We start from the raw sequence: 19,090 nt of genomic DNA on the forward strand, positions 1-19,090 counted from the left end.
CAAGAATGTTTCCAGAAACCAGGCTTGGCTCGAGAACACATTGTCATTCAGAGTAAACAGGCCTATAGATTTTTGACATGAGAAGAGCCCAGTCCTTTCCAATTTATGTTTCTAATACATTGCTTGCATGTTTGCACTGTTTCTCTCAAGCACCCAAGCCAGCTTTAATGACCTTTGAGGAATTGATATTGTAAGTTACTTGCAATATATAATATTTAAGTGTGTGATACTTTCCAACTATTCAGGACTTGTCACCAAAATATGATAGACAAAATTATGTGCCAGGTGTTGTTGTAACATTATCTTCTCATATTATGAGAACACTACTCATTAAAACTTGTTTTGAGTACTTGTAGCAGTATTGCTTTCTAGGATGCAGCTACTTGTATATAATTTCTGTGCACTCCACTGGCCCTGTGGTAGACAAAGGAGCACACATAAAAATAACTTGTTGCATACATTGATTTTAATTCTTTCTCCTGCTACCATTCACCTTATTAAGGCATTTTCACAATTTGCTGCTAATGCTTCAGAATTCATCATCATTGTAAAAGAAACCACTGCTTGATCAAGACACAAAAACATCCATTTATCTAAAGATTCACTTAGGTTTGTCCTGACAACATGAGTGAAGTAAAACATGCTTTAGATTTCTGAGGGATTTTGGTGCAATCGGCCACCCTCCTCCAGCCCAGGATTGGGAACAGCTTCCTTGGTGAGGAGACTGTCTCTCTTTCCTGTGGCTGTTGTAAGAAAGTACCAAAAATTTAGTGGCTTCGGACAGCAGAAGTGTATTGCCTCATTTCTGAGTGCCACTGTCTAACATCAAGGTGTCAGTGTTGCCATGCTTCCTATGCAGGTCTTAAGGTAAGGTTCTGTTTGGTTTATGTCCCAGCTTCTGGAAGTTCCCTGCCTTGTGGCAGTGTAACTCCAGTCTTCCTGTGTTATTTTTTTTCCCTGTGTGCATCTCCAAATGTTCCTTTTTTCTAAATACATGAGTGGTTTTATTAGGGGCCCACCCTACCCTAAAATGACCTCATCTGAAATAACCATATCTACATGTAACCTCTCCTTCCAAATGTGGCCACATTCTGTGGTACTGTCACTTAGGACATCAACAAAGGAATTTTGGAAGGAATACACTTCAACCCATAACTGAGGTGTTATTTTAAAACTATATATTCTAAAAAAGAATTACATATAATGTAAAAACTGATCCCTTGTATGTTCCTTGAAAATAACAAACAAAGCAAATTCAAACTGTTTTTTTTTTTTTTTCCTGCACAAGAAAACCATCTACAGAATTTACAGAATGAAGGGCTGGGCGCGGCGGCTAACGCCTGTAATCCCAGCACTTTGGGAGGCTGAGACAGGTGGATAGCGAGGTCAGGAGATTGAGGCCATCTTGGCTAACACGGTGAAACCTCGTCTCTACAAAAAATACAAAAAATTAGCCAGGCATGTTGGCAGGCACCTGTAGTCCCAACTACTCGGGAGGCTGAGGCAGGAGAAAGCCGTGAATCTGGGAGGCGGAGTTGCAGTGAGCTAAGATTGCGCCACTGCACTCCAGCCTGGGCAACAGAGCGAGACTCCATGTCAAAAAAAAAAAAAAAAAAAAAGAATTTACAGGATGAAATGTCGGCATTCTTCATTCCACGTGGATATGTTAATCTGTTGTTGCTCACACTGTCATTTATGACAAATGTCATCATCTGCAACAGTTCATAGCTCATGCTGCTCTCAACCTCACAGATGAGAACATGTGGCTTTTGAACAACATGTTCTTGAAAAGCGTGGACAAGTCCAGCAAGTGGTTTGTGTCAACATTCATTCCCGCAGGGCATATCTTTCTCTTTTTAGTAAAGATAATTAACTAACGTTTGGTTTCACAAACTAGAAGAACATGGAACACAGATGCCAGGCTCTGAGACTGTACACTTCACAATTTGTGCGAATGTGAAAGTTTCCATTTATGGGGCTACTTTTGTTTTATTGGGGAGGAAATATTTTGTTGAACAGCTAATTTTTAAACTAAGTCTCATACCCACCAAAAACTTTATCTGAATCCTATCAGGGGTGATGTTACATTATTTTCTAGCTATTTTTTCACTTAGAATGCTTATATTCTCTTTCTGGTAAAACTAAGCTAATTTTAATCCCAGTTAATGTATTCAAGTCTTCCATCACTAATACACGGTGTGTGACTAATTTGAAGAATATTGTATCAATGAACTGGTTGGTTTTTGTTTTTTATTTCTAAGAAAAATATTGCCTTAACTATGTCACATATGAGATTTATTATGCTTCATGGCATAAGGCAAGAAGATGGAATAAATCACTTCTTTACTGATGTTTATGATTTACATATAAAAGTAAGGCATGTTCTATAATTTTAAAAATCTGACGATAGAAAAATAGATTCGACCTTTGTCAGGAAACTGGCCTTTTTAAGTAACTCCCTTAGGCTGCACAGCTTACCTTTCAGAATGCCTTTTCTCATCAGAACTATCTCGTCAACTCCCTTGGCAAGCAAATCTTCTCAGCCAGTTGAGTAGGTATTTAGGAACACAACTTACAACAGTTATTTGTGGAATATTGTGAAGGCAAATTGTTTTTATGTTTTCCTTCCTAGTGTTCATAGTTGATTTTATTAGGGAACGCTAAAGAGATCAAGGAAGCAGCCTATGTAAGGGAAAACTAATTAAAAATTTAATCTGAAATGTTTCCATCTACTTTCAAATAAATTGCTGTGCTATTAATAGAGATCATGAACTGGCAGGAATTGAGTTTTCTATGATCAAATAGTCATTGAAGAAGAATTGTGCCACTTGTATATTTGGTTTGTTTATTTGTGATTTTGTTGTTGTGATGAAGCTTCTGTCTGTTGCCCAGGCTGGAGTGTAATGGCATGATCTTGACTCATCGCAACATTTGCCTCCCAGGCTCAAGTGACTCTCCTGCCTCAGTCTCTGGATAGCTGGGACTACAGGCCCCAACACCATGTGTGCCGAATTTTTGTGTTTTTAGTAGAGACAGGGTTTCACCATGTTAGCCAGACTGGTCTCGAACTCCTGACCTCAGGTGATTTACCCACCTCTGCTTTCCAAAGCCCTGAGATTACAGGTGTGAGCCACGGCGACTGTCCCAGGTAGTTGATTTTAATGTAACAATCCAAAAATAAATGTCAGACTCAAGATTTGGTAGGTAGATTTAAAACTAACATATTCTGCGTTGGAAATGAAATGTGATAGCAGATACATTCACATTAATTCATTTATACATTTAGAGATGTTATAAAAATGTATAGTCAGTATACACAGCAGTACTAAAGAAGCCAAGGAAATACGTGTGCAGTGCTAAGTGCTGCATATATGCTTTTGCCAGTGGCTAGGAATAGTGGTCCTGCTGATTATTTCCTTTCCCTCAGAGAGTAAACCGTTGATACACATACTAGCAAAAAGTTGTAAAGCAGTTTTTAGGAGAGTTGTCAAAGAAAAGCCAGGATTACATTAACATTTGTACTCAGCCTTTTAGAAGTGTCAAAGGTTTCTACTTAAATAAATAAAAAATAGAGCAGACCATGAATACACACTCATATCAATGTAGGTACTTTGGTCACAGCAGTTGCTTCATTTGTATTATATATTGGAATTCTCAGTAATGCTTGTTTTGTGGCTGAAGGGATGGTGGAGGAAGTCATAGAATTTTTTTTTAATTTATTTATTTATTATTACTATACTTTAGGTTTTAGGGTACATGTGAGCAACGTGCAGGTTAATTACATATGTATACATGTGCCATGCTGGTGCGCTGCATCCACTAACTCGTCATCTAGCATTAGGTATATCTCCCAATGCTATCCCTCCCCCCTCCCCACCCCACAACAGTCCCCAGAGTGTGATGTTCCCCTTCCTGTGTCCATGTGTTCTCATTGTTCAATTCCCACCTATGAGTGAGAATATGCGGTGTTTGGTTTTTTGTTCTTGCCATAGTTTACTGAGAATGATGATTTCCAATTTCATCCATGTCCCTACAAAGGACATGAACTCATCATTTTTTATGGCTGCATAGTATTCCATGGTGTATATGTGCCACATTTTCTTAATCCAGTCTATCATTGTTAGACATTTGGGTTGGTTCCAAGTCTTTGCTATTGTGAATAATACCGCAATAAACATACGTGTGCATGTGTCATTATAGCAGCATGATTTATAGTCCTTTGGGTACATACCCAGTAATGGGATGGCTGGGTCAAATGGAATTTCTAGTTCTAGATCCCTGAGGAATTGCCACACTGACTTCCACAAGGGTTGAACTAGTTTACAGTCCCACCAACAGTGTAAAAGTGTTCCTATTTCTCCACATCCTCTCCAGCACCTGCTGTTTCCTGACTTTTTAATGATTGCCATTCTAACTGGTGTGAGATGGTATCTCATTGTGGTTTTGATTTGCATTTCTCTGATGGCCAGTGATGGTGAGCATTTTTTCATGTGTTTTTTGGCTGCATAAATATCTTCTTTTGAGAAGTGTCTGTTCATGTCCTTCGCCCACTTTTTGATGGGATTGTTTGTTTTTTTCTTGTAAATTCGTTTGAGTTCATTGTAGATCCTGGATATTAGCCCTTTATCAGATGAGTTGGTTGCAAAAATTTTCTGCCATTTTGTAGGTTGCCTGTTCACTCTGATGGTAGTTTCTTTTGCTGTGCAGAAGCTCTTTAGTTTAATTAGATCCCATTTGTCAATTTTGGCTTTTGTTGCCATTGCTTTTGGTGTTTTAGACATGAAGTCCTTGCCCATGCCTATGTCCTGAATGGTAATGCCTAGGTTTTCTTCTAGGGTTTTCATGATTTTAGATCTAACGTTTAAGTCTTTAATCCATCTTGAATTGATTTTTGTGTAAGGTGTAAGGAAGGGATCCAGTTTCAACTTTCTACATATGGCTAGCCAGTTTTCCCAGCACCATTTATTAAATAGGGAATCCTTTCCCTATGGCTTGCTTTTCTCAGGTTTGTCAAAGATCAGATAGTTGTAGATATGTGGTGTTATTTCTGAGGGCTCTGTTCTGTTCCATTGATCTATATCTCTGTTTTGGTACCGGTACCATGCTGTTTTTGTTACTGTGGCCTTGTAGTATAGTTTGAAGTCAGGTAGTGTGATGCCTCCAGCTTTGTTCTTTTGGCTTAGGATTGACTTTGCGGTGTGGGCTCTTTTTTGGTTCCGTATGAACTTTGAAGTAGTTTTTTCCAATTCTGTGAAGAAAGTCGTTGGTAGCTTGATGGGGATGGCATTGAATCTATAAATTACCTTGGGCAGTATGGCCATTTTCACGATATTGATTCAACTTTTACAAAACGTTTGGAATTGGGATTATGCCTGTAATCTCAGCATTTTGGGAGGCTGAGGTGATACACCAGACGAGTCTGGGAACAGTCTCTTTGTTCCTATAACAAGATCTTACTGTAACGTAGGTAAAGTCCATTGAAAATCATGTTATGCAACCTGTTCTAATGGTGAGCACTTGAACAATTTTGTTCCATTCTGAGTTAATTTTAAGCAAGTAATTCTAAATTTTGTCTTGTGTCCTTGTGTGAAATAGCTACCATCATTTTTACCCCATTTTTTTCATTTTTAAAATAAAGATATTTGTCCAATATTGTGGTAGTTTAATATTCATTTTTAAAGTGCTGCCCACCACAGCTGTTTCTGTTGTATTTCCCCTATTGGTAGTATCCAAACTAATATGTTGTCTTAACCTGCTATACAGCACTCATATTTAAACAAACTAAATGCCAGAGCTATGGGTGCAGAAAAAGTTAAGACTCATCTAGAAATCTGGGAGCAATTTCAGCAAGCACGTATTTTTTTTAATATGGTTGTTCCTGCCCTCAATGAGCATATCATCCCAAGAGTTTTGACGAAATCCAGCCAAGAGCAGCAGGGTGAGTGACAGCAGGAAAACATGGCCCAGCTGCACAAAAGTGGCATATTGAAAATAGCTTTTTCTCTAGGCTAATGAAGGTGAGGTAGGAACTAGTAATCCAAATCCTGGGTGCCTATTAGTAAAGTTAAGTGCCAAATTTCATGTGTCACCAATTCTTTGAAGGAGCTGGAAGTAAAATGGGGCGTTAAGTAGGACCTCCAATGTGGGCTGCAGAGAAAAGTATTGCAGGTGTGATGGTGTGAAGAAAAGCACTGGGGCACATGGGTAGAGCTGTCAGCTGGTAGATAAGAGCTGATCATGAGGAAAGATAAGCTGGCAAAGCTTGGAGCTGGTAGGCGATGTCCCTTGAAGGCTCTTTAACATAAGAGCAATGAAATTAAATCGGTTTTAAAATAAGGCTCCCGTTAGCACATGTATATTAGCACTAAGTTAGTTATCTGCTTTAGTGCTCCAAAAGTGATACAGAAGAAATGTGCATATGGAGTTTCATCCTTTTGCTATAGCTGGAAACTTTCTAAGATAGTTCCCTTGGCATGGACATAGATACTCTCAATCTCTGTTTTGCCCATGCTGTACTTGTGATCTTTAACTTTTCAGTCACCTCAACACTTCCTGGTTGTCAGTCCGGAGTTCCAGAAAGCACTGACTGTCCAGACACAACCTTTCACTGGGTACCACACTGGTGCATTTTTCTACTTACCGCTTTACTACTCTACATGACATGTTTATTGTGAGAAAACTTACATGCTGGTGTCATAATATAAAAGTGAAAACTTAGGTTTTTACAGAAATGTAAACAGTTTTCCTCCAAGATAAGAAACAGTAGGAATCCTTTCTCTTCAACTAGGAAACTTCCCAAAGAAAGAAAATTAACAAAATATTTATTTAATTAGAATGGAATTATAATTTTATATCCTCTACTCAGCACATTGTACATAAGTTATTAAATGCACATTTGTCTATTCTCCAAGTTTTGTAGTTAGCCTTTTTCTAGAAACTGAACTCTCTCTATGGAAACGCTTTCTATTCATAGCTTGAATCTAGCTGGGTGTATGACAGACTGTATGGAGCAATTTCTGTACCACTGGGAACCACCCGTCCTTCAAACTATGGAGCATCATCTATGGTTCTTCTGTCCAGGATGGCTCTGAAGCTGCTTCTCACTACTCATGCTGCCACACTCACCACCTGCTTTGTTCTCCTATCATTTTCTATTGTATTTTTTATCAGATGTTTCCAGATGGCAATATTGGGTGGGGCCAGGAAGAGAAATGTTTTGATGTAATTTTTCAAAACTCTGCCCCCTACATGACAGCCACCTCCCCTCAACCAGCATGTCCTTTGATAACCCCGTAACTCCCCAGTTGTGGGTCTCATCCAGATTCAGTCCATGCTTCATTTAGCCTCTGTAGAGTCAGATAGTCACCAGCTGCACAGAATATGAACATCCCCAAGAGGCCACAATTTGCTTTATCAGGTCTGATCATTGCAGCAAGGATTTTTTTTGAAACAAACAAAAAAACCTTGAGAGAAAATCAGTAAACGATGTTCAGTAATAGAGGAGACACTAAGTAAATAAATGGGCTAGTAAAGATGTCTTTACTTACCCTCTGACCAAGTACAATCCTTAGTGTTTCCTCTGAGAGTGATAAGGTTAGCTCGTGTCTTGTGTGTTTTTTTTTTTTTTAGGTCACTTTTTAAAAATTTTATTATTATTATACTTTAAGTTTTAGGGTACATGTGCACAATGTGCAGGTTAGTTACATATGTATACATGTGCCATGCTGGTGCGCTGCACCCATTAGCTCGTCATTTAGCATTAGATATATCTCCTAAAGCTATCCCTCCCCCCTCCCCCCACCCCACAACAGTCCCATGTGTGATGTTCCCTTTCCTGTGTCCATGTGTTCTCATTGTTCAGTTCCCACTTATGAGTGAGAATATGCAGTGTTTGGTTTTTTGTTCTTGCGATAGTTTACTGAGAATGATGATTTCCAATTTCATCCATGTCCCTACAAAGGACATGAACTCATTATTTTTTATGGTGTCTTGTGTTAAAAATGAATGGCTTAACTTCAACTAGGAAACTTTCCTCAAGGGTGAAGAAAGTAACAGAGATATTAAATATCCCATTAGTGGAATTGTAATTTTGTATCCTCCACACACACCTTGTATTTGTTAAATCAATGCAGATTTATTATCGATTGCAGTTTGATATCAATTGTTATCAATTGATATCAATTTGTTATCAAATGCAGATTTATCTTTTCTCCAATTTCAGTAGCTAGACTTTTTCTGAAATCTGAACGCTGTCAATGGAAATGCTTTTTATTCACAGACAGCTCGAATTTAGCTGGATGTGTGACAGATTGTATGAAGCAACTATTGTGCCGCTGTTAGCCCTCCCTCCTCCTGGGGCTGTGAATCATGACCTATGGTGGTACAACTTCTTAATTACACACAAATTATGAGTAATTACTAGTAAGAATAATTCTAATGATATGTAGAATGAAAATAAAAAAGGTTAAGTCATTTTGAAAAGGATAAAGAATTAAATAAGAATGCACTGCAAATACATTAGATTTAATCTTTCATATCTAACGTTTTTTTTAGGAAATCATTCTCTTTCACCAAGTATACAATGCTAAGTGCATAAAAATCATGTACATATAAAAAGTAGTTTCCCATTTTTCAGGGAAAAAATAATCCAAGTATAAATTCTAGAGTAGTCAAGTTTCTTATTTTAATTATATTTAAAGTCTTGGTCATCTCATTTATTAGCTCTCTAATTTACATGTGTAAATCAAAGAAATGTTTTTAGACAACCACTAAAATTTATAAATGTAAGGTGCCATTATTGAGAAAATATATTCCTCCATGAGTGGATGTGTCCCATCTCCTACCAACTAATGACACAGGAATATACAATCATTGAATTTTTTTAGTAAGTAATACACTGCTACAAAAACTAATTCTCTTCTCCATGTCCATGTTGATTTTGTATATACATGTGAGTTGGTTAGCATGCATCTGTCTTATCTCTAACATTCAACAGCAAGATGAGCTAGGCTTGGGCTTTTGGTGAAGGTTGACTATGCCTGTGTTCATCAAGTGATCTGACGTATCCTCAGTTGCAAGAATTGTTTGAAATCCTTCCTCAAAGGCTGCTGCCACATTTTTGGCATATTTTGCACTTGTTACAAAGTAAGGATAGTCACTGTTCTCCCTGCATAAGCTTTACTTCTTCTCTAAACACCTGCCATTCGCTTATGCCTGTCTTAGAATCTAGAATCACAAAAGGAAAGCTCTCGTGTTCTTTCCAATTACTTAAGTTCTGCAAGCTTTGTGAATCGTTGATACTAAAAACAAGCAGACAACTGTCAGAACCTCTGTAAAATGGCGTCCTCAGGCTTCGGAATCTCTCCTGACCTGCCGTATCATGAATCTGTATGGTAACAAAATGTCCATCCCTTTCAAATCTTATTTAAAAATTCCACATCTATTGCATGGAACATCTGAGTATCAAACTTATTAGTTACATATCTGTTCATAAGCGAACTCCTCCCAACCCTGCCATCTCCAAAAAAAATTACTTTAAAAAGTGATGAATTTCCTGCCACTGTTCATCTCAAGAGCTTCAAGAACCCTGGAAAATAAAAAGGCACCATAACATTCCTTTTAACCTACGTTTTCTTCTATGAGTGTATGAATATCAGCTTTTTTTTTTTTTTTTTTTTTTTTTTTTTTTGTAACGGAGTCTCATTCTGTCATCCAGGCTGGAGTGCAGTGGTGCCATCTCGGCTCATTGCAAGATCCGCCTCCCGTGTTCACGTCATTCTCCTGCCTCAGCCTCCCAAGTAGCTGGAACAACAGGCACCCGCCACCAAGCCTAGCTATTTTTTTTGTATTTTTAGTAGAGACGGGGTTTCACCATGACAGCCAGGATGGTCTCTATCTCCTGACCTCGTGATTCGCCCACCTCGGACTCCCAATAGTGCTGGGATTACAGGAGTGAGCCACAGCGCCTGGTAGAATATCAGCTTTAACTGAAATAACACACATAGATCTCTGGGATAACTAAAAGTAAGACCTGTTTACTGAGCATGTAGCCATGTGTGGGCTACTGTACTACCATGATTCTCTAAAACAACTGAAAAGGGCTCACTCTTCGCATTTATCAGGTCACAGTTGACCGTGAAGCTGGCACTTTAGCTGAAATGTGACATCAAAGCTCTTGTTATGAACAGTGAATTTATGATAAAAACTTCTCTGCTCATAGTAAGCTTCACTACTGTTGGTTAGAGATGCTTAAGAGACCAAGATTGCATGTTTCTGATACAGCAAGATTTATACTTTAGGGAGTATGTTTATGACAAATGTAACTGAAGTTAGTGTTGAGAGAGCAGGAAACTTTATAGTTATATCTGAGCCAAAAAGAAGAGCCAGGTTTAAGCTGTGCATGTTGGTTCATGCCTGTAATCCCAGCACTTTGGGAGGTGAAGATGGGTGGATCATGAGGTCAGGAGTTTGAGACCAACATGAAAAACATGCTGAAACCCCATTTCTACTAAAAATACAAAAATTAGCCAGGGGTGGTGGTGTGCCCCTGTAAACCCAGCTACTCAGGAGGCTGAGGCAGGAAAATCCCTTGAATCTGAGAGGAGGACGTTGCAGTGAGCCAAGACTGCACCCATTCACTCCAGCTTGGATGACAGAGCAAGACTCCATCTCAAACAAACAAACCAGCAAACAAAGTAGGTTTCATTTTTCACATACTCCCATATTTCTTGGAAACGTTGTTTGTTCCTTTTTATTCCTTTTTTTTTTTTTTTTACCTTTTCTTCATGCTTTATTTCGTTAAGTTGATATTCAATCTTTGATATCCTTTCTTCCAGTTGATTGATTTGGCTATTGATAATTATATATGCTTCACACCGTCTTTGTGCTGTGTTTTTCAGCTCCATCATGTTATTTGTGTTTTTCTCTCAACTGGCTATTCCAGTTAGCAATTTCTCTAAGCTTTATTTGAGGTTCTTAGCTTCTTGGCATTGGGTTAGAACATTCTCGTTTACTTGGAAGAGTTTATTACCCACTTTCTGAAGCCTACTTCTGACAATTCCTCAAACTCATTCTCTATTCAATTTTGTTTTCTTGCTGATGAGGAGTTATGATCCTTTGGAGGAGAAGAGGCTTTCTTGGTTTTGGAATTTTCAGCCATTTTGTGCTGTTTTTTTACATCTTTGTGCATTTATGTACCTTGGTTCTTTGATGTTGTTGATCTTTGTATATATATATTTTTTTGTAGAAATCCTTTTAGTAGATGTTGATACTATGCCTTTCTGTTATTAGTTTTCCTTCTAACAGTCAGGATCCTCTGCTGCAGGTGTACTGGACTTTGCTGGAGGTCCACTTATGACCGTTTTTGCCTGTATGTCACTATCAGAGGATGCAGAAAAGCAAAGATTGTTACCTGTTCCTTCCTCTGAAAGCTTCATCCCACCGGGGTACCAGCCGGGTGTCAGCCAGAAGACTCCCGTATGAGGTGTCTTTTGATCCCTGCAGGGAGGAGTCTCCTAGTCAAGAGTAATTGGTTTCATGGACCCACTTGAGGAGGCAGTCTGTTTGAGATCTGCAGCTCTCTTCACAGCCAGCAGGCAGGAAGGTTTAAGTCTACTGAAGCTGTGCTTACAGCCACCCTTTCCCCCAAGTGCTCTGTTTCAGGGAGATGGGAGTTTTATCTATAAGCCCCTAACTGAGGTTGCTGCCATTCTCTCAGAGGTGCCCTGACCAGAGAGGAGGAATCTTAGGAGGCAATCTGGCTACAGCAGCTTTGATGAGATGCAGTGAGTTCCCAGTGGCTTTGTTTATACTCTGAAGGGAAAACCACCTACTCAAGCCTCAGTAATGTTGGACGTCCCTTTCCCCACCAATCTCAGGCATCCCAGGTTGATGTCAGACTACTGTGCTGGCAGCAAGAATTTCAAGGCAGTGGATTTTAGCTTGCTGGGCTCCATGGGGATGGCATCCACTGTGTTAGACCTCTTGGCTCCCTGGCTTCACCCCCCTTTCAAGGGAGTTCTGTCTTTCTGGCCTTTCAGGTATCACTGGGGTATGAAAAAAAATAACTTTTCAAGCTAGCTCTGTGTCTGCCTAAACCAGTTTTATACACTTTGCATGAAAATTTATGTTTAGCACTTTCAATTACATGTCATAATATTACTTTTAGCAATTTTTAACTTTAATGTAAAACCTGTTTTTTTTGTTTGTTTTTCATGTAACTGGCAGTAACACTAAACCTTTTCCCTGTGTACAAATGAATGATATATTTGTACATTCACATATTTAACTATTAGCATTTCTGGGAAGCTGGACTTGCTATAAAAGTATTTTGTGAAAGGTCTGTTTTGTTCTAGATGTCCCAAGAAAATAGACAGAGACCCAGAATCCTCTTTCTGAAAGAGGACAGTTACTCTGAGAAAGCACTGTGTGTCCCCAAGATTTCCTCTAGCTTAGTCACATTGGTCCTTCGAGGAAATGGACAGCAGGCCAGACTTTCTCTGGTACCAGGAGAAAGCTAGGAAAAGGGAGATCTTACCAGATGGCTGAATTAGTGCTTTCTGTTGGATGTTCCAGTTGAAATTGGCAAAGGGACTCCCAGACTGGAGCCACATGAGGAAGAGAGAGAGAGAGAAAGAGAGAGACAGAGAGAAAGGGAGAGAAACAGGAGAGAGAGAGAGAGAGAGAGAGAGAAGAGGCAAGAGGGAGCCAGTGTTAGGAAGTGAAATACCTATTGATTGTGGTCAGAAGTGGATCCCTTAGACTTGAGGGATTTAGAGCCCTGGCCTGAGCCTTGCAGTTTCCTTCAGGTCAGTTGTCCTTCTCAAACAAATCTCTTTAAGAGTAAAATGAGAGAAAGATGGGGCAGGTGGCCAGAGGCTCTCAGGATCCAGGTGTTAACTTAGGATAAGCTGCCATTGCCCACAGCTTCCTGGGATGCAAGGAAGCCTCTGCCCCCAACACCAGTCCCAGATTTCAGCACCCAATGTAAGAATTAAAGAAAGAGGAGAGAAACCTGAAGGGCAAGTTGACAGTCAACAGGGACAGGTTTATTTTGAATCAATCTGAGAGGGGTGGCTGGCGAGAGCCACAGTCTGTTAGCAGATTAAGAGTTTTTCATGACTCAGTCCTGGAGAGTTTATCAGAGGCTTGGACTGCCTCTGTGTCTCTTTGTTGTGGTTATCTGACAGAGAGAGTTCTGTGTCTCTTTTCATACATCTTTCTGGAGTTGCAGGCCTATCCCCTATATCTGCTTCTAGCACCTGAAGGGAAAGGAATGTGCTTATTATTTACAGTTAGAAGAGAAATGATTTCTTTGAAATGCATGAGGCTAAAAAGAGAGCTGGATGTTAAAGTGGTGGTGTTGGTTCAAGATGAAAGCGCTCCTGCTCTATCACTTCTAGTCAGGTAATTGCACAGCTATTATTTCTGTTTTGTTTTTGGAGTAATTAAATACTTAGAAGTAAATTCTGTTGTCTGCAAATTCAAATCAGCAAACTTATATGACTCTATTTGATGTATTTGCCAAACACAAATGCATACTTACATATATTACAACACCTGTGAGTTCTAAAAATTATTTTATATTAATGAATACTGACTTCTGGGTCCTCTGAAAAACAAGATTAAATTATTTTGTATATTGAATATACACAGTTATTTAGGAAATCCCTGAGGTTTATATTTTTTACAATTTACTTTTCTAATGGTTAAATTGAAAGGTATTTTAGTAAAAAAAAAACTATAACATAAAATTAAAATTAGTGATAATGTAAATAACTAAATGGCTTAAATTATTCTTTTGAAGTTGTAGAAGTGTTGCTGTTTTTGTTTTAATTATAGCAGTGTACAAAATCTACAGTAAAATTTACCACAACTTATTTTGTCCTCAAAGAAGAATTGTATTTAATAATTTTCTTTGCAATATGTTTGCTCTTTATAAGAACAGGACTCTTTTTATTCAAATAGACACTGTTTTAAAATCTTGATTCTATTACACCAATGAATACTTATTTTTCACAGAAATGTAACAACTGTAGCAAGAGTGATCAGTTACTAAGAGGAGTATTTGATCTCCTGAGAAGAAAAGATTCAGAACATAGGGTTTATATTTACAGAAATATATTTACTTGTTTGTAATGTATGCCAGTTTAGTTAAGATATTTTCATAATTTTATATCAATGATGTTTTTATTTTTAAATATTAAATGAGAAGAGCATTTTAATCAAGTTATAACATGTAATGTGTCCTAAACTACAAGCAATATCCCATAGACAGTTATACATATACATATATATTTATACATTAAAATGCATTGCAAATCTGTGTAACTTTAATGTATTCCATTATTCTCAGGTTATTTATATTTATGCATTTGCGTCATTTTTCTGGTAATCCTTAAGATTAGATATTGTGCCTGATTGATGTTATCGTTTTCTTTTTTTTTTCTTTTTGAGTTGGAGTCTAGCTCCGTGGCCAGGCTGGAGTGCAGGGGCACGATCTCAGCTCACTTCAACCTCCACCTCCCATAAACAAGCAATTTGCCAGCCTCAGTGTCCCTAGAAGCTGGGACTACAGGCGCACTACCATGCCTGACGAATATATATATACACACACACATACACACACACACACACATATATATATATAAAATATTTTCATACTTTGGTAGAGACAGGGATTCACCATGTTGGCCAAGATGGTCCCAGTCTCCTGACCTTGTAATCTGCACACCTCGGCCTCCCAAAGTACTGTGCTTTCAGACTTGAGTCACCGTGCCCAGCCAATGTTATCTCTTAATGTTGCTTTTTGAAAAGTACTGTCTTCCAAATCATATCCTACACTATCTAAATCAGAATTTCTGGAACTTGGAAAAGTAATCCATATCCTTAAGAGATCCCAATTATTTGTTTTGCTTGTCAGTTTTAAAAATGATTTCTATGAGAAATTTCGCATGTATGTATGTTTTTGTTAAAATAAAGTAAAATAAATGTAGTGATAATGTAAATAAATAATTCACTTAAATTTTTTGTAGATGTTAGCATAAATTAAGAAATGCGATTTTCAGTACATCTCTCTTAGAGTAGCCTGATTTTTCTCACATCAACCTATTGCACAGTAGTACTAAAGGCATGGATAGATCATCAGAAATGTACAGCAAAAATATTCGTAGTGTTTCCAGTGTTATTTTATGTCGATTTTATCAGTGAAAAGAAGGGCCAATTTATTACAGATGCTGTTGTCCAATTTGAATATCAGCAATTCAGGTGTTACTGCAACATTTCAAAAATTATTAATTTATGGATATAGTTAAAATTTAATTACTCATTAATAGCTCTATGATATTGATATATATTAGGTCACATTTATATGAATGACTGACTCAGACAATTAGCAGATCATTTAAGTAACTTGTTAAAATCACAAGTATTTTACTATCTAAAACTAAGTTGTATGGTCACACATTCCTGTAATGAAAGTGTTTTTTGTATTATTAATATATACCTCCAGGAGGAAATAAATTTTACCCTTTACCCTTCCTGCTCTGACAATCTCTGTGCTTCCTTTTTCCCAGGCTAATCTGACTACATCTGACTACATGCTGGGATGCTTCCAGAAGAGTAGGAGCATATATTACACAAACACAAATACAATATGTATTTTAAATGTAAAAGTATCAAACAACTCACAGAAATTTTGTTTTGCCCAATTTAACTTGAGATTTTGGTTGCTCATACAAAACACATGGTTGGTTTATGATGTAACGTAAGTTTATTTTTAATTGCCAAGGTTCAGTATACATTTATACATCTTAAGGCATTTAGGCAGTATGTTTTAGATTTTACGAATTTTTGCATTTGAAAAAACTGAGTCATCCCATTTGCATCACATTGTGTATCATTCCCTGTAAGGCCCCCGAAAGTGCCCAAGAATCAAACAGACTAATGCTTCTGTAAGAGTAATGCATATTCCCTTTAAGGGTGAAGGGTACATGAATGAAGACTTAAATAGCTTCCCTCAAGTCTTTATTGCATCAAAAATTGAGTTACATACGAATCTTATTTTAAAAAGCCTTGCTTAATTGAGCTTTTTGAATTTCTGATAAAGTATTTTGAATCTGTCTTAATTATGATTTTGAAAATACAATAGTGAATAAACAGCCCAGGTGGGATACAAAGCATCATAATAAACAAGAAAAATACAAAGTCCTCTGCTGCCTATTATAAGGAATATGTGTCTTAGATTTGAAGCGTAAAAACCATCTTGCAGTAGAAAATGTTGCTTTGTTAAGTTTTTTTTTTTTTTTTAAAGTAGCTAGTGGGTACAGACTTACTATTGACATAACTTGGCTTTTTAGCAATTATGTGAGATATTCAGTGTGATATGATAAACCATTAGAGGATCACAAAAGGCATGTATTAGTAACATCTCACTGGCTATAGCATAGAAAGTTCCACAATAGACCACAGTAAGGAAGTATTCAAAATTATCTGTAGAAAAACATTGTGGGTGCTCTATATTAGAAAAGCTGGCAATGTAGAATATATATGTGGACAGATTTATGAGCTCTTTATGAGTTAGGATAGGCAGGTGTTCATAATTGGATATTTGAGGAAGTGGAGCAGGAAAGAGATGTTACCACCTATGTCCTGGGTGTGATTTTATAAGCTGAGGGAATAGTAATGCAATTTACTTATAGAAAAAAAAGAACCTGTTTGAGTGAATTGCATTTTAGAAACATATGGGACACCAAATAAAAAATTGTAATGGGGAGTTGGATACATATGTCCAGAATTTGGAATCATCTAAAAGGATATATGTGTTACTACAGATGTAATAATGAAAAACAGTCATAGAAAAGAATGTCCTAGAATGGAAACTTTTTTAAAAAAGTTAATGTTATCATGGTAGGTAACATTAAGTTATCCAAAAGCAATATGTAGCCTCTAAGTAGTTAGTTTAACTAGTGTGTAAGAAGAATCTTTTCATTATTATTATTATTATTATTATTATTATTATTATTCTGTGTGTGTGTGAGAGGGAGTCTTGCTCTCTCACCCAGGCTGGAGTGCAGGAGTGGAATCTTGGCTCACTGAAATCTCCACCTCCTGGGTTGAAGCAATTCTCTGCGTCAGCCTCCTGAGTAGCTGGGATTACAAGTGTCCGCCACCACGCCTGGCTAATTTTTGTATTTTTAGAAGAGATGGGGTTTCACAATCTTGGCCAGACTGGTTTTGAGAAAAATGATAATTTTAAAGAACTGTTGTTATGCTAAAAACAGATCTTTAGCATTCTTCTAGAATTCTTAGTTGTGTCATCTGCAGTAAAATAAGCCTAAGAATTGCATCAGAATTAGGTGCCCAACTCTGCCAGGAGATTCAAAGTTTTATTGTTGTAGGATTCTAGAAAGAAATCATACTATATATCTGGAAACTCTATACACACACGCCCGCACACACACCCAAAAACACACAATTTTCACTCAATATTATAATAAGCACACTGAAAACCTGATAATAAACTAAAGTTATTATAAAGCTGTAGAACACAATGATTAAAGGCAAATGATAATCTTAAATTGTAAACAACTGAAATATTAGATTTTAACGTTAAAATTTTCTAATTTTTCTTTGGTCTACCATCGTAGATTTCAAGCTGATTAATTAATGTTGTAAAATGAAGTAAAGAGTTCCTATCCATGGGATTTAATTTATACCATTTTAAAAATAGTTTGTAGTCATATATTGTTTACTATGTAACTTCTTTTACTTGCTCTAAAGTAAGGCTAAATCACATCTTAGCCTCATCTCATCAAATGAAGTGATTACAGTGAAGGTATACATGTTGGGTTAATGTGGAAAATAGTTGAGGTGGATTAATGTGGGTTTCATGTATAAATTAATTATTCTCCTTATTAAATTTGAAATGTTTTTTTATAATGAACATTTAGTCTGTTCAATAGGCAGTATTCAACAGATACATATCAGCATCTGCTGTGTACCAAGCTCTGTTCAAAGCAGCAGATAACAATACAGGCAAATATAATATTAATCCAAATTGCACATGAAAACTTTTGACACACTTGATAATGTGGAAAATGACATGATTTTCACTTTATTATGATTTTTAAGAGAATAAGATAATGAAATGTGTACTGTTAGTGTTACAAGAGTCCTGTCCATGTTATTCTTTACCTGAAATAATTAGATTACAAAAATTACCTTTTCAGAAGAAAGTTATTTCATAAATGCTCCTATGGCAAAAAGAAGAAGCCTGGCCTCTCACTTGGAATATAATATTATTATATTAAGTAAGATACATGGTAGAGAGAAAAAAACTATTTTATTTCTCTGTCATGGTAATGACAAAAAAGACAGAAGTCACTTTTTTGCAATTTTTAATATTGACTCCTAAGAACAGTAAACAGTAAGCAGTATAACAGTAGACAGTAAGCAGTATAACAGTAGACAGTAAACAGTAAACAGTAAGCAGTGTAAATATGTTGCAATTTAGCCAGCTCTGAAAGAAAATGACTGATCATTAGCAAATCAGGCAAATTGTATTGTAGCCATTGAAAATTGCTTTACCCATCGTGTGTGTTCTTATACTATCAGAATTGAAATCAATTTTGTACTGCTAATTAATATTGCTGTTTTATAATCAAAGGATTCTTGCTTTACATTCTAAAATGTTATCTCTGAAAAATGAATAAACACCGAGTAAGTTTTGTTTTTTCTTAAAAAAGGTAGTCATAAAAAGCTATTCATATTTAGTAAAAATAATGAGGCAATGGGAAAAGCAAGCAAACCATGAATATGCACTCATGCCAATGCAGGTACTTGGGTCGTGGCAGTTGCTTTGTTTGTATTATATATTGGAATTCTAAGTAGTACTTGTTTTGTGGGTGAAAAGAAGGTGGAGGAAATCACAGAACTTTATAAAATGTTTGGAATTGGGCTTGGCCTGGTGGCTCAGGCCTATAATCTCAGCATTTTGGGAGGCTGAGTTCTGCAGATCACTTGAGGCCAGGAGTTTGAATTCTGTCTGTACTGAAAATACAAAACATAGCCTTGCCTCTTGGTGTATGCCTGT

General features: G+C 37.1%; 1 pseudogene; it reads right to left on the minus strand.

Annotated features, from left to right (window-relative positions):
- Positions 1 to 8,988: 8,988 nt before the first annotated feature.
- Positions 8,989 to 11,435, minus strand: LOC129053269 (ras-related protein Rab-9A-like; annotated as a pseudogene).
- Positions 11,436 to 19,090: the final 7,655 nt, after the last annotated feature.

Source organism: Pongo abelii, chromosome Y, assembly GCF_028885655.2.
Source record: "Pongo abelii isolate AG06213 chromosome Y, NHGRI_mPonAbe1-v2.0_pri, whole genome shotgun sequence".
NCBI classification, from domain to species: Eukaryota; Metazoa; Chordata; class Mammalia; order Primates; family Hominidae; genus Pongo; species Pongo abelii.